This window comes from Mytilus trossulus, chromosome 9 (assembly GCF_036588685.1).
Source record: "Mytilus trossulus isolate FHL-02 chromosome 9, PNRI_Mtr1.1.1.hap1, whole genome shotgun sequence".
Lineage (NCBI taxonomy): Eukaryota > Metazoa > Mollusca > Bivalvia > Mytilida > Mytilidae > Mytilus > Mytilus trossulus.
This window is the reverse complement of record NC_086381.1, coordinates 63,542,514-63,559,397: the sequence shown is the minus strand read 5'-3', so window position 1 is coordinate 63,559,397 and position 16,884 is coordinate 63,542,514. Positions and strand designations below refer to the sequence as shown.

Here is a 16,884-nt window from a genome sequence, read left to right as displayed (position 1 = left end):
ATTTTATAATTACTGTAAAGAAAACTGAGTGCAAGGACCTTAGTATAAAGCTTCAATAAAATATTGGAAAGCAATTGTTTTTTTGATTATTTGTATCATTATATTCATGCATGTATATAAAACTTTACGAATTTGAATTCTTAAATATTGAAGCTCTCCTCAATTAACATTATACGCCCATTCAATCTATGATAAACATGTACTTCATTCAAGACAAAAATATCACATTCTTCACAAAGAAAAAAACATCAAGCAAAGTTTTATAAATAACAAAATGGAAAACCAACAAAAAAAATAAGCTCTCAAGTGCAACAACCAGGCAAAAAAACTATCTCTGTGTTTCTTTTTATAAATAAGAGTTCATGAATCTCCGAGAGAATAATTAGTTTAAATCTTTCAAATCTGACAGAGTATTTTGGCAGGACTTTCTGCAATATTTCAAAATCAGTGAAATCCACATGTGATCCATTTCTGCTTTACTTATTCCATTTCAATCATAAAATATATCTGTTGTCTGTTTCAATTTGGCAAATCTACAACATCACGTATATATCCAGACTTTGTATACTCTTATGTAACAATGTTTAAAAGTCTCAATAGTTGGCTTAAGGATGTACTTGGGTGAAATTAAACAAATCTAGAAATAAAAATTTGATAGTATAAGTCAGAAGAGTATTATTATTATTTGTTATTTGATTTTGCCATGTGATTATGGACTTTCCAAATTGATTTTCCTCTGGGTTCAGTTTTTTGTTATTTTACTTTTTAGTTGAGGAACAAAGCTAAGAACATTGATAGGTTATGGAGCTAATTTTTGGAGACGTTTTTTTCTTCTTCAAGTGACAGGAAAAGACTGATTTTGACTTTAACCTTATATTTGCATTGGTATTTGGGACTCAAATCAAAAGAAAAATAAATCTAAAGTCTACACAAGTTTTAATAAATGACCTTTTATAGCTAGGGTATTGAAGTCTTCTATGAAAAGAAAATTGGGTGTTATGTAACGAGGCAAAATATTTTAACCTGTATTGTAGGAAAAAAACACAGGAGTCTGAACATCTGACAAAAAGTCCAAAACCTCATCTATGTACATCCTTAAAGATGTAATTTCCTTTTGATCAATCATTGTTCTTTCTTGAAAAATTATAAGAAAATTTTAAGTCAGTGCATCATTGTAGAGGGGGGATAGGAAGGGTCCTTATCCGGAAATCCCGGACTTAAAAAAAACGAAATACCGAGGTCTCGAATTTAAATAAAGTATATCCCGACGTCCCAAAATCCGAAAAAAAACGATTCCCGGATTCCGAAAGAGTCAATCCCGAACTCTTGAGCTTAAAAACACCTGATCCCGGAGTCCTGATAAAGGTCCTATCCCCCCTCATTGTAACAATTTGAAAGACAATTTCAGTTAGTCATGCAGCTAATTTCATTTCTTTGTCATGTTCCCTTCACAAGACACTTAGACAGCTGAGGCCATGTATCAATATTTGTTCTATAATGACTTATTTATCATATCAAAACATCTTAACACTAATTTTCACAAGTTTATAAACAACTAATACATGTTTCCTAATTAATCACTGTAATCTCAGTATGTACATTTTAAAAGGATAGTTTTTAAATTTTTGTTCAATAATTTTGATTACAGGTGTGGACACTCAAAAATGTCTCACCTTTAAAATATGTAGACAGTTGTTCATAGGTTATTATGGTCACTTTGAAGTAATCACAAATCTGTCTTTTATTCGAAAAATAAATATATTCAATCACTATAGAGTATCAATGAATCAATATACAGTGACCGATCCAGAGAGGGGGTTCCAGGGGTTGGAAACCCCCCAGCAACCCCCTTTTTTTTGGACAATCAATGCATTTGAATAGTGACCTATGTTTGGAACCCCCCTTTTTATTGGACGATCAATGCATTTGAATTGGAACATATGGTTCGAACCCCCGCCCAAATGTTTATCCTGTGTTGGGAACACCCCCTTTTTTATATGGCTGGATCTGCTCCTGATATATCAGGTGAGGTGACCTCTGTCAAACATTTAATTTTTCACCAAGATTCCCATGTCCGTTAGTAGAAGACAATCACTAACACCAGTATTGTATCACCTAGGGCTTTTATTAACCTTTTTTTTTTTATAATTTTGCATCCAATTATTTTCTACTTATTTTTTATATCTCATCTCATTTTTTAATATTCATTATTTTTGTTGGCCATTGTTTTTGAATCTGTAAACCCATCCAGACCCTCACAATAGAAAGAAAGAAGAGGAAAAGCTAAACATGTATCATGGCCAAAAATAAATATTAACAAAAACATAAGATATTACACATGTTACAAGGTTTATTACTTTTATAATTTCATAAATTGATAACCCTGACCTACACACCGACATTCAATATATCGGCTAATTACATCAAATTAATAAAACATTATCAGACTTTTGAAACAAATTGAAACTATCCATTTTAACAGACCACCAATACTTTGCTGTTTACAGAATCTGACGTTTGTCACTTTTGACCAGAGGTCAGACCAATACTTTGATTTTTCAGAAAAAAATGTAGAGCTGAACTATTCATACATTGTGTCACTTTTGACCTGAGCACAGAACAGAGAACCTTTAGTCCTTGCTCTATGTATGTGTCTTCTGGCATAACAAGCACTTGTTAGGTAGGATGACCAATACATAAAATTTTAAGGTAGAGGTCAAGATCAACAATTTCGATTCAGATGAATTTACCAGGTTCAACAGAGTAATTTTTGAATCCACTCAAACTATAGGTTTATATTTTTAGAATTATTTATTAAACAAAATAGAATTTATTACTTGAAAGTTGAAAGTTGACGCATGAAAAATTTCTAGTGTAAATAATAAAAATATTTCTTAAATCAGATCAATTCACCAAGTCAAACCATTGATAAAAATAAATATACTTTTTGAATTATACACATCAATCATAAACATCATATATCAATATAATTATGCTATTTTTGTATTATGAACATACTTTTCATTCACATTAAAAATCATCACTCTTCAAATAATATATTATGATATGCAGATGTGCACATTAAACTGCTTAAGAAGAGGCAGATAGATAATTCAAATTCATTTTAATATTTCAAAACTTTTAAAACATCACAGACTACAGCTATAAAGAATACCAAACCCTATGTAAATCAAAGAAATGTTTATTTTGACGAAAAACTACATCAATCCTTTGTTTTTAGTGCATGAGATAAAAGAATACTTAATTGTTTAATTGCACCGAAAACGAAATATATTTCATTGCAAAATTTAGTATTTGGCTTTGATATTCTGTCAGAGATGGTAGTGGCAGATCCAGAACTTTTCCTAAGAGGGGGGGGGGGGGGGGGGGGGGGTGCCACACCAGTCATGCTTCAATGATTCCCTATATCATCAACCAAATTTTTCCCAGGAAAGGCTATACTACTGCATATTTATTGTTTGTGATAAAAGATTACTCAATTGTTTAATTCATTTGTGTCTCTAAACACTTTACCTAAGGCAGATGCTACTTAACTGAATATGAAATATATTTCATTACAGAATTTGTTATAGAAATACAGGAGAGTATTTGGCTAAGAATTGTTCCAACCATTTGATGTAATTTTTCAAATACATATACATGTATTTACATTTTTTTTCTGATGAATGAATTTTTTTTTTTGCGAATTGAAAATTTTGCTTTTTACTAAATCAATTTTTTATCATTCATGTATTTCCAAGTTTTCATTTCTTGTTAAAAATGTTAATAATTTTACATAACGCTGACACAGAAGACGGAAATAATGGTGAACAGTAAAAAAAAAATTTTTTTGAAAATGTGCATGTACTCATGCATCAAATGTAATGACTGAGTTGAGATTCATAAGATATCTTTAGTCATGTTAGTTTGAGTATCATTCTATTAACAACATTGTGATCATCAAATCCATTATACCTTAAAACTTTAGGTTTTTACAGGTAGATTTGTTTAGTGAGAATGCACTTGGTCTTTTTCTCACTTGGTAAGTTTTTACATATCAATCATGCATTAAACCTAACTAAACTTTTCATTAATAAACCAAATCCACAAAAATTCACATTATCTCTTTTAAAATATTACTCAATCAAAAAAACTACAATCAGGTATTTTTATTAAATACCACAGAAAATATTTGTGGTTGATAAAAGTATATTTTTTACGGAAAAATGACTACATGCATTATGCCAGATCTTCTGCCGTAAAATGAATGATTATCACTAAATAAATCGGCAATAAAACATGCAGGCAGATTACATGTTGCATTATAGAGCTTGGAATAAATCCAAGCCATTCTCTAATTGAAGCAATTTATTATTTGAAAATGTTTTTAGCTTGCACATGTTTAGGATGTCTTGCCTGTAATTTAATTTGTATCAGGTAGGTCTATTGTGAGGGTCAACAAGGGGATATTTTTTTTTTTCATCTTTTAAAGCCATGTGTTTTATTTTGAGTGTTTTTGTACTTGAACGTTCAACACAGTTTTGCCTCATTTGTATACAAAGAAAACAACAGATGCAGCCTTTAACAAAACGATGTAAATCTGTTATCATAGTATGACTTTGGTATTGGTCTGGATACTGTAAACCAACTTAAATTCGTGACCAAATTATCTTCGCGATTTTCACGTAGGAAAATAACGCAAAATTAAATTGTCGCCAAGATGTTAAACTTAGATCTTTCCTTATCTAGCTTCATCAAATAAATCAGAAAAAGTGAAATTAAATCACTGCGAAGAAGACTAGAAAAGGATAAAAACGAAATAAAGTATCCGCAAATACAAGTTGGTCTAGTTTTACAGTAGTCTTGTTCCAACAACTTTCAGGGGCAGGTCTAGCATTTTTGAAACAATGGGCCTAATTCCCTAAAAGTGCATATTTACATGTAGCGCATGTGAAAAAAATTGGGATGGCTTAATGCTTAACAAGAATGTATATATCCATAGAAACACTGCACTATGATATTCTATGTTCAGTGGACCATGAAAGTCAATGTCAGATGGGATCCATACACTTTAAAAAGAGTTATTGTCTGCATACTACAAACATTGTTATTTTTGGCCCCTTGTAGGCCCTTTAATCCTATACTGTTAGCCCCATAACCCCTAATATGAATCCCAACCTTCTACTTGTGGTATTAAACATTGTGATACAATTTCAGAGAAATCAAAATACTTTTACACAAGTTATAATAATCCTAAAACTAGAAAAATGATTGTTTTGGGCCCCTTTCGGGTCCCTAATTCCTAAACAGTTGGGACCATCATCCCCAAAATCAATCCCAACATTCATTTGTGGTTTTGAACCTTTTTAAAAAAAATCATAGAGATCCATTCACTTAATAAACTACAGTTATTGTCTGTAAACCAAAATGTCTTCGGACGACACAGATATGAAGACATCAATTACCCACGGGGGGGTCTCAACATGGGATTTTGGGTACAGGTGTGCAGCTGGGATTTTAAAAACACCCCCCATTAATATATTGAATGATTGTGAAATCCCTACCTATACATATATTTCACAGCGAAATCATAACCCATTCATATATTTATCAGCTCAAATAGTACCTATATGCATACACAATCTTATTATACATCAAAATTGCACCCCATTGATATATTTGACGGATCAAAAAAGGGACCCATTCCAGCGGCACATATGTATATACCTTTATATAGGAAGAGACCCCCCCCGTGCAATTACCATTACACAGATATGAAGATTACCATTACACAGATATGAAGACATCAATTACCAGTACACAGATATGAAGACATCAATTACCATTATACAGATATGAAGACATCAATTACCATTATACAGATATGAAGACATCAATTACCAGTACACAGATATGAAGACATCAATTACCAGTACACAGATATGAAGACATCAATTACCATTATACAGATATGAAGACATCAATTACCATTATACAGATATGAAGACATCAATTACCAGTACACAGATATGAAGACATCAATTACCATTATACAGATATGAAGACATCAATTACCAGTACACAGATATGAAGACATCAATTACCATTATACAGATATGAAGACATCAATTACCATTATACAGATATGAAGACATCAATTACCATTACACAGATATGAAGACATCAATTACCATTATACAGATATGAAGACATCAATTACCAGTACACAGATATGAAGACATCAATTACCATTATACAGATATGAAGACATCAATTACCAGTACACAGATATGAAGACATCAATTACCAGTACACAGATATGAAGACATCAATTACCATTATACAGATATGAAGACATCAATTACCAGTACACAGATATGAAGACATCAATTACCAGTACACAGATATGAAGACATCAATTACCATTATACAGATATGAAGACATCAATTACCAGTACACAGATATGAAGACATCAATTACCAGTACACAGATATGAAGACATCAATTACCATTATACAGATATGAAGACATCAATTACCAGTACACAGATATGAAGACATCAATTACCATTATACAGATATGAAGACATCAATTACCAGTACACAGATATGAAGACATCAATTACCATTACACAGATATGAAGATTACCATTACACAGATATGAAGACATCAATTACCAGTACACAGATATGAAGACATCAATTACCATTATACAGATATGAAGACATCAATTACCATTATACAGATATGAAGACATCAATTACCAGTACACAGATATGAAGACATCAATTACCATTATACAGATATGAAGACATCAATTACCATTATACAGATATGAAGACATCAATTACCATTATACAGATATGAAGATTACCATTACACAGATATGAAGACATCAATTACCAGTACACAGATATGAAGACATCAATTACCAGTACACAGATATGAAGACATCAATTACCAGTACACAGATATGAAGACATCAATTACCATTATACAGATATGAAGACATCAATTACCAGTACACAGATATGAAGACATCAATTACCAGTACACAGATATGAAGACATCAATTACCATTACACAGATATGAAGACATCAATTACCAGTACACAGATATGAAGACATCAATTACCAGTACACAGATATGAAGACATCAATTACCATTATACAGATATGAAGACATCAATTACCATTATACAGATATGAAGACATCAATTACCAGTACACAGATATGAAGACATCAATTACCATTATACAGATATGAAGACATCAATTACCATTACACAGATATGAAGACATCAATTACCAGTACACAGATATGAAGACATCAATTACCAGTACACAGATATGAAGACATCAATTACCAGTACACAGATATGAAGACATCAATTACCAGTACACAGATATGAAGACATCAATTACCAGTACACAGATATGAAGACATCAATTACCAGTACACAGATATGAAGACATCAATTACCAGTACACAGATATGAAGACATCAATTACCAGTATACAGATATGAAGACATCAATTACCAGTATACAGATATGAAGACATCAATTACCATTATACAGATATGAAGACATCAATTACCAGTACACAGATATGAAGACATCAATTACCAGTACACAGATATGAAGACATCAATTACCAGTACACAGATATGAAGACATCAATTACCATTATACAGATATGAAGACATCAATTACCATTATACAGATATGAAGACATCAATTACCATTACACAGATATGAAGACATCAATTACCAGTACACAGATATGAAGACATCAATTACCAGTACACAGATATGAAGACATCAATTACCAGTACACAGATATGAAGACATCAATTACCAGTATACAGATATGAAGACATCAATTGCCATTACACAGATATGAAGACATCAATTGCCATTATACAGATATGAAGACATCAATTGCCATTATACAGATATGAAGACATCAATTACCAGTACACAGATATGAAGACATCAATTACCAGTATACAGATATGAAGACATCAATTACCAGTATACAGATATGAAGACATCAATTACCAGTACACAGATATGAAGACATCAATTACCAGTACACAGATATGAAGACATCAATTACCAGTACACAGATATGAAGACATCAATTACCAGTACACAGATATGAAGACATCAATTACCAGTATACAGATATGAAGACATCAATTACCAGTATACAGATATGAAGACATCAATTACCAGTATACAGATATGAAGACATCAATTACCAGTATACAGATATGAAGACATCAATTACCAGTACACAGATATGAAGACATCAATTACCAGTACACAGATATGAAGACATCAATTACCAGTACACAGATATGAAGACATCAATTACCAGTACACAGATATGAAGACATCAATTACCAGTACACAGATATGAAGACATCAATTACCAGTACACAGATATGAAGACATCAATTACCAGTATACAGATATGAAGACATCAATTACCAGTACACAGATATGAAGACATCAATTACCAGTACACAGATATGAAGACATCAATTACCAGTACACAGATATGAAGACATCAATTACCAGTACACAGATATGAAGACATCAATTACCAGTACACAGATATGAAGACATCAATTACCAGTATACAGATATGAAGACATCAATTACCAGTACACAGATATGAAGACATCAATTACCAGTACACAGATATGAAGACATCAATTACCAGTATACAGATATGAAGACATCAATTACCAGTATACAGATATGAAGACATCAATTACCAGTATACAGATATGAAGACATCAATTACCAGTACACAGATATGAAGACATCAATTACCAGTACACAGATATGAAGACATCAATTACCAGTACACAGATATGAAGACATCAATTACCAGTACACAGATATGAAGACATCAATTACCAGTATACAGATATGAAGACATCAATTACCAGTATACAGATATGAAGACATCAATTACCAGTATACAGATATGAAGACATCAATTACCAGTATACAGATATGAAGACATCAATTACCAGTACACAGATATGAAGACATCAATTACCAGTACACAGATATGAAGACATCAATTACCAGTACACAGATATGAAGACATCAATTACCAGTACACAGATATGAAGACATCAATTACCAGTACACAGATATGAAGACATCAATTACCAGTATACAGATATGAAGACATCAATTACCATTATACAGATATGAAGACATCAATTACCATTATACAGATATGAAGACATCAATTACCATTATACAGATATGAAGACATCAATTACCATTATACAGATATGAAGACATCAATTACCATTATACAGATATGAAGACATCAATTACCAGTACACAGATATGAAGACATCAATTACCAGTACACAGATATGAAGACATCAATTACCAGTACACAGATATGAAGACATCAATTACCAGTACACAGATATGAAGACATCAATTACCAGTACACAGATATGAAGACATCAATTACCAGTACACAGATATGAAGACATCAATTACCAGTACACAGATATGAAGACATCAATTACCATTATACAGATATGAAGACATCAATTACCAGTACACAGATATGGTACACAGATATGAAGACATCAATTACCAGTACACAGATATGAAGACATCAATTACCAGTACACAGATATGAAGACATCAATTACCATTATACAGATATGAAGACATCAATTACCATTATACAGATATGAAGACATCAATTACCAGTACACAGATATGAAGACATCAATTACCATTATACAGATATGAAGACATCAATTACCATTACACAGATATGAAGACATCAATTACCATTATACAGATATGAAGACATCAATTACCAGTACACAGATATGAAGACATCAATTACCATTATACAGATATGAAGACATCAATTACCATTATACAGATATGAAGACATCAATCACCATTATACAGATATGAAGACATCAATTGCCATTAAACAGATATGAAGACATCAATTACCATTATACAGATATGAAGACATCAATTACCATTATACAGATATGAAGACACAGATATGAAGACATCAATTACCAGTACACAGATATGAAGACATCAATTACCAGTACACAGATATGAAGACATCAATTACCATTATACAGATATGAAGACATCAATTACCAGTACACAGATATGAAGACATCAATTACCAGTACACAGATATGAAGACATCAATTACCAGTACACAGATATGAAGACATCAATTACCAGTACACAGATATGAAGACATCAATTACCAGTACACAGATATGAAGACATCAATTACCAGTACACAGATATGAAGACATCAATTACCAGTACACAGATATGAAGACATCAATTACCATTATACAGATATGAAGACATCAATTACCATTATACAGATATGAAGACATCAATTACCAGTACACAGATATGAAGACATCAATTACCAGTACACAGATATGAAGACATCAATTACCATTATACAGATATGAAGACATCAATTACCATTACACAGATATGAAGACATCAATTACCAGTACACAGATATGAAGACATCAATTACCAGTACACAGATATGAAGACATCAATTACCAGTACACAGATATGAAGACATCAATTACCATTATACAGATATGAAGACATCAATTACCAGTACACAGATATGAAGACATCAATTACCATTATACAGATATGAAGACATCAATTACCATTATACAGATATGAAGACATCAATTACCATTATACAGATATGAAGACATCAATTACCATTATACAGATATGAAGACATCAATTACCAGTACACAGATATGAAGACATCAATTACCAGTACACAGATATGAAGACATCAATTACCATTATACAGATATGAAGACATCAATTACCATTATACAGATATGAAGACATCAATTACCATTATACAGATATGAAGACATCAATTACCAGTACACAGATATGAAGACATCAATTACCAGTACACAGATATGAAGACATCAATTACCATTATACAGATATGAAGACATCAATTACCATTACACAGATATGAAGACATCAATTACCATTATACAGATATGAAGACATCAATTACCAGTACACAGATATGAAGACATCAATTACCAGTACACAGATATGAAGACATCAATTACCAGTATACAGATATGAAGACATCAATTACCAGTACACAGATATGAAGACATCAATTACCAGTACACAGATATGAAGACATCAATTACCAGTACACAGATATGAAGACATCAATTACCAGTACACAGATATGAAGACATCAATTACCAGTACACAGATATGAAGACATCAATTACCATTATACAGATATGAAGACATCAATTACCATTATATGATCCCAAAAAAATTTTGCTGTCATATAAAATAACAAGCACAGTATGATTGTAAAACTTGTATAAGCTGTTTCCTACTGTATTGTGACCTTGAACTTTGAACTTGATTAATCTCTACAAAGTATCACTTTACAGGTTTCAGAAATAAAAAGCTTGTTTGCCATTTAACAACTTTTACATTCACATTTGAATTTTAAATTTCAATTTGAAATTTGAAATATTGAATTTCAACAAGATCAACTATTTACAAGTCAATACTTCAATTCATAAATAAATACTTAGTTGGTTAATAATAACAACTTGAAAATTGTAAAGGAAAGTTCATCTAGTTCAAATTTCAGAACACAAGCCCTTTTCTGCGGCCTCTTTTATCAATTTGAAAATTGTAATTTAATAATTTAAGTACATTTGATAGCACAGAAGTTGTTTGGCAATATACATAATAACTAATATATAACAATTATCTAGGTGTGCAGACTTTTCTTTGATTTTAGTTATCAAATTCAAACATCAAAGGAGAACAATTTACAAATGTTTTACAAGAATTTGAATTGATCTTAACCCCAGACAAATTTTCCAAAAGAAAGTTCAACCTGCGTAATTCAATTCAATCCTCCGTCCCTAATTTAACTTGGATTTTTTTGGTAATTTTATGTAATTTCACATAATTTCACAATGACTCCACACTGTCTTACACCAAATTCTTACTAATTAAGACATATATATCAATTTTCATTCCTTTAGTCTGGTATAATTTATCTTACTATACACACCCAATTACCTGTACAGTATGTGAAAATACCTCCATTATGTAAGTTACAGACCATTTATCTTTTGTGATATGGCATGGGGTATTTGTCTTTGGACAAACATTCATTTTTTTCAATTCTAATTAAAATTCCATACCATGCAGGAACAAGATTTTTTAAAACCAATTTACCTTTTTTTAATTTTATATTTGAAAAGTTTCCTTTTTTTTTTAATTCACTACTGAGAGGTGTGTTACTTAAAGTTAACTGCTATATCATGTAGTAAAATATGAATGAAGGCAAGGGTCTGCAAATTAAGGAGGTAGACCTAGGTTAAGGGAAATAACTCTTAAAATCATCAGTACGTTTGTGTCAACCATTTTCATAAGTATATTCTAAGCTTCTATGTTACATAGATTATTTTCAATCTGTTTCAGTTAAATGCTTAAAATACGTTGATGAAACTTGACTTTTACAAACACATAACTGATTTAAAGAGTTATCTCCCTGAACCAAGGTCTAACACCTTAAATGGAGCTAAAAAAAAATAGAGAAAAGAGACATATGGAATGTAATATGAAGAAAAGAGAATAATTGACAAAACAATAAAAATAGAGAAAACATGGCCTAAAAATAGAAAAAATACAGAAATCGAGACCCTCCCCCTTTTTCTCACCCAGAACAATTTGAGAGAGACTCCAACAATAATTTAAATGATAGTATCTTTTCATGGAGATATTATTTTGGTAAATAATTAATTAGAACTGTATTGGCACCTACATCGTATTTAGTAAGAGAAGGGGAATGGATTGTAACCCTTGGCTAGTGAAGATGTGGTACTGCATAAGGTTCATAATGCACCTAATAAATTATTTAAGTAACCAGACATTTTTGTACTGTTGCACCCTTTAACCTTTTGACCTAGTAACCCAAAGACTAATAAGTTTCACTTTACATTAAGATTGCTTTATAGGTTTAAAAGAAGTGGGAGTATGGATATAGGAGAGGGTCTGGAAAGGGTTTGAGAATTTTTTTAAGGTGGAACAAAAGGGTGACAAAAAATATTTTGGCTCGTTAATTTTCATAAAATTTTGATAAAATAAAAAAAATATAAAAATTTGAAAAAAACTTAACTAACTCTCACTTTTGGGGGAAAACATTCTGGGGAAAAAAATGGTTGTATATATGGCAGGTTGACAAACACTACTTTTTATCTGACACTGAGAAACTAATATTTCCTTAACAATACAAGGTGATTAAAACTTTTAGCTGATTTTGCAGAGTTATCTCCCTGTAGTGTAAGGTACCACCTTGTGCTATTGTTAAATTTCTAGAGTTTGTCAAACTGCTTTATATTCACAGACTTTTCAAATAAAGTTTGGGGGTTCATGTTTTTTGAAATTTCTATATTTTTGTTAAAGGGTATATTTCTATATTTTGTCAAGATTTTATAAATTAAATGAGCTTAATTAATTTTAATTTTAATCAAGTTGTTTGGTACCAGCTTAAGCTCGTTTATTGCTATAATTGAAACAAAATAACAAGACTTTTTATCCAGCCATATTGTATGTATAAAATACACCTATGAGGGCATCAATATACCCTGATTGACAATACTGAGCACCCCCCTTTACCTACGATGACCTAAGTCCATCATCTTATTTCTTTATTTAAATCACATGAGCATTAACAAACCTATGCTTAAATTCCTAACTGTTTTCCTCTTTTCAGACAGGTTGATTGGTTTTCAACACTTTCTAGTGTTTCCCCCCAAGCATGTTTAGCATGGATAGACACCATGCCATTTTTAAATGACACCTTGCCCTTTTTATGTCTTAATAAATGCACCATGTCCTTTTTTCACTTCTTTGAAAGATGCCATTGTCTCAAAAATGCCCTAAATGGAAGCATTTAATTTTGAAAAAGTTAATGTGAGACGTGTTATTCAGCATAGTCTAGCTTATTTGTAAAAATTACTTACTATTGTCATTGAAACCATTAAAATGATGACTGTTTTTAAGAAAAAGTACTGTAATCACTGAGTGCACAAAGTCACATGTGAACCTCACAGCTTCTGTTTCATAGAAATTTTAAAACTAAAAGTTCTAAAGTTCTAAAAATATTTTCATGCACTACAAATATTTTTACTCGCCAAATTTTCTCAAAAAAACCCAATACAGGTACATGCACAAAGAGAATGCTGATCTATTTTCAATTTCAACCTTAAGTAAGAGTACAGTTTTAACATCGTTTGCTTCCGTCATTTTTTGTGCAATTAAAAGATGCATGCTTTGTTTTATTTGCTAATGAAACTGATGATGTAAGAATGGCGTGATGTTAATCATGATTAATGGACCATTTCTGAAATATGTGGGGATACATGCACGTTTAAATTGTTTTGAATTTACATGCTTATTTGATGAGTAAGAAATCCAAAGAATAGCTAGAGTACAGAAATAGTCTAATCTCATTTCCAGAATTTGATGTTTACAAAATTAGCCTTAATGGCAAACTGTTTTTCAAAAAATATATTTTCATAGATTTTTTGTGAAAATGGCCCAAAACTTTGAGAGGTATATTAAACATTTTAAGGGGGGTCTCATTATAATAGTAAAAAAATATGCCTTAATCAATTCAATAAAAAAAAAAAATTGTAAAATAAAAGCTTAATAGCAATAACTTCAGAATGCCTTATCAACCTCGTCCAAATTACAGGGTTCAAAATCTTTTTCCATTTTTAAATACATGTATATATTGGTTTATATTTCAATTGAAGTCTTGTTCACAGTTTTGACCATTGTTTGGGTTTTAATAAATTGAGAATGGAAATGGGGAGAACATATTAATGAGACATCGTGTTCAAAAGGCAGATCACATCCGAAGTCCTCCCTTCTTCTTTGTAGATTATAGACAATGAAATGTTCGACATTCACACATAGAAATCTAGTGATTACAAATCCATGTTAGATTTATACAATACCTGTATCTAATTTTGTATTAGATAACTAAAAAAAATGTAAACCACCACAGAGTATCAAACTAATGTTTTTCATAGACTTTTTGTGGTGAAAGTAAAAGAGAGGAGGGGAAGTTTAAGACTTTTGAGTTAAGTTTTGGGGTAAAAATTTCATCAATTGAGGTTTATATTCAGTTTTTAAATAAAAAAATGTATCTGGAAAATAAATAAAGTATAACTATAAGGGAGACAAATCTGATTGAAAAATTACAAACAACTTAAAAAAATAATTGTAAAATATGATTATCTCCCCTTCCAACACTGTAATTTCAAAATTTCATATTTTAACTCTTATACAAATAGATGAATGAAAGGATGGATGTTTCCTCTAATATTCTTAACAAAATAAAATCAATTCTTTGGTTCACAGGATTTTCAAAGGTTAGTGAGGTATTTCAAATTTAATGGCTGAAAACAAATTGATGCTTTTTTTCTCTCAGTAAACTCCACTTAATCATATGAAGTACAAGAAAAAATGGACAACTAAGTTAATTAAAACTGTAGTTGTATCATAAAATAGTTAGTGCCTTATGTAAACTCTCATCATCAATATTAAGATGTCTTCAAAATTGAATACATGATCATGTGAATAAATCTATGGAGATCGAGGCTTCCTATATACAAGGTTATAAGGTGTGTCCCGAGCTCTGGAATAGGTAAAGATTTTCAGCTTGAAATATGTAAATAATTGGAGGTAAAAATATCAGGAATATTGTCAATAAAAATCCCATTCCCAACACACTACACAAAACCTTACCAAAATTGAAAAAGATAACATTTTTTGTACCTACCTAGTATATGAAAAGTTGTCATTCTACTTTATCTTAAAACTAATATAAAATGAGACATAGTATAACTGCAAAACTATCCACTAGCGTTAAATGAAATGGATAAAGGCAATTATAGACCACTGTACTGACTTCAACAATTTCAATAACCCATACAATATAGTTGACTCTAAAAGGCTTTGACATGAAAATTGTGAACAATTCCACCAACACAAAGACCAACTGACTGCTTTATAATAATACAATTTTCAAAAAATATTCCTATGGTCAGTATTTACATAAATCTATTGACCACATGAACGTGGTTGCTCCTTCATTGTAATTAATACATTCTGAGACATACAATTCTGCATTACACTTAGGCCCCCAAAAAATGTGTTTACTGTCACATGCTGAAAAACAGGGATTTTTTTAATTTTTACATTGAGTCTATGGGAGCAACATTGTGAGTTTAACAGTGTTTAATAAAAATGGCAAACGGGTAGGGGATAAAAATTGGGGTAGGCAGTGGTACAGTAAACACACATACGTTTTTGTATGGCCTTATTAAAAATAATTTCAATACATTTTAATGGCTTTGGAATACCAAACTTCATTTTTTATAATAATAAAAAAAAATTGTAAGGGTTCAACCCAGTGTCGCCTACTTTTGCTGTAAATTGCAGGCCTAACAAAAATGAGGAAAAAAAACCAATAAAATTATTCATCTTGATACTATCTTTTGATTGTGAGAAGCTTCTGTCTAAGTTTGGTAAAAATCCAGGATAGTTTATGAAACTTATAAATGTTTTAAAAACTTTAACTGCAGACTGTATGTAATGTTGACTGGAAGAAAAGTCCATTTATAAGTAACATACAGATATACAGGTACAAAATTTTAACAATTTTCCTTCTACATCCTTTTAATCATAAGCAAGCTTCTGTCCATGTTTGGTACAAATTCAAAGTAGTATAAG

The 16,884-nt window shown here is 31.0% G+C and overlaps 2 protein-coding genes across 2 annotated transcripts in view; one reads left to right on the top strand and one right to left on the bottom strand.

Moving 5' to 3' along the window:
• Positions 1–16,884, bottom strand: part of LOC134683223 (actin-like protein 6B) — a 37,468-nt gene that overhangs the window by 2,326 nt on the left and 18,258 nt on the right. The window lies entirely within an intron of this gene.
• Positions 4,416–16,884, top strand: part of LOC134683224 (U5 small nuclear ribonucleoprotein TSSC4-like) — a 35,766-nt gene continuing 23,297 nt past the window's right edge. The window contains exon 1 of the mRNA XM_063542392.1: positions 4,416–4,437. The gene's annotated coding sequence lies outside the window, so the exon portion shown is untranslated. The remainder of the gene's footprint in view (positions 4,438–16,884) is intronic.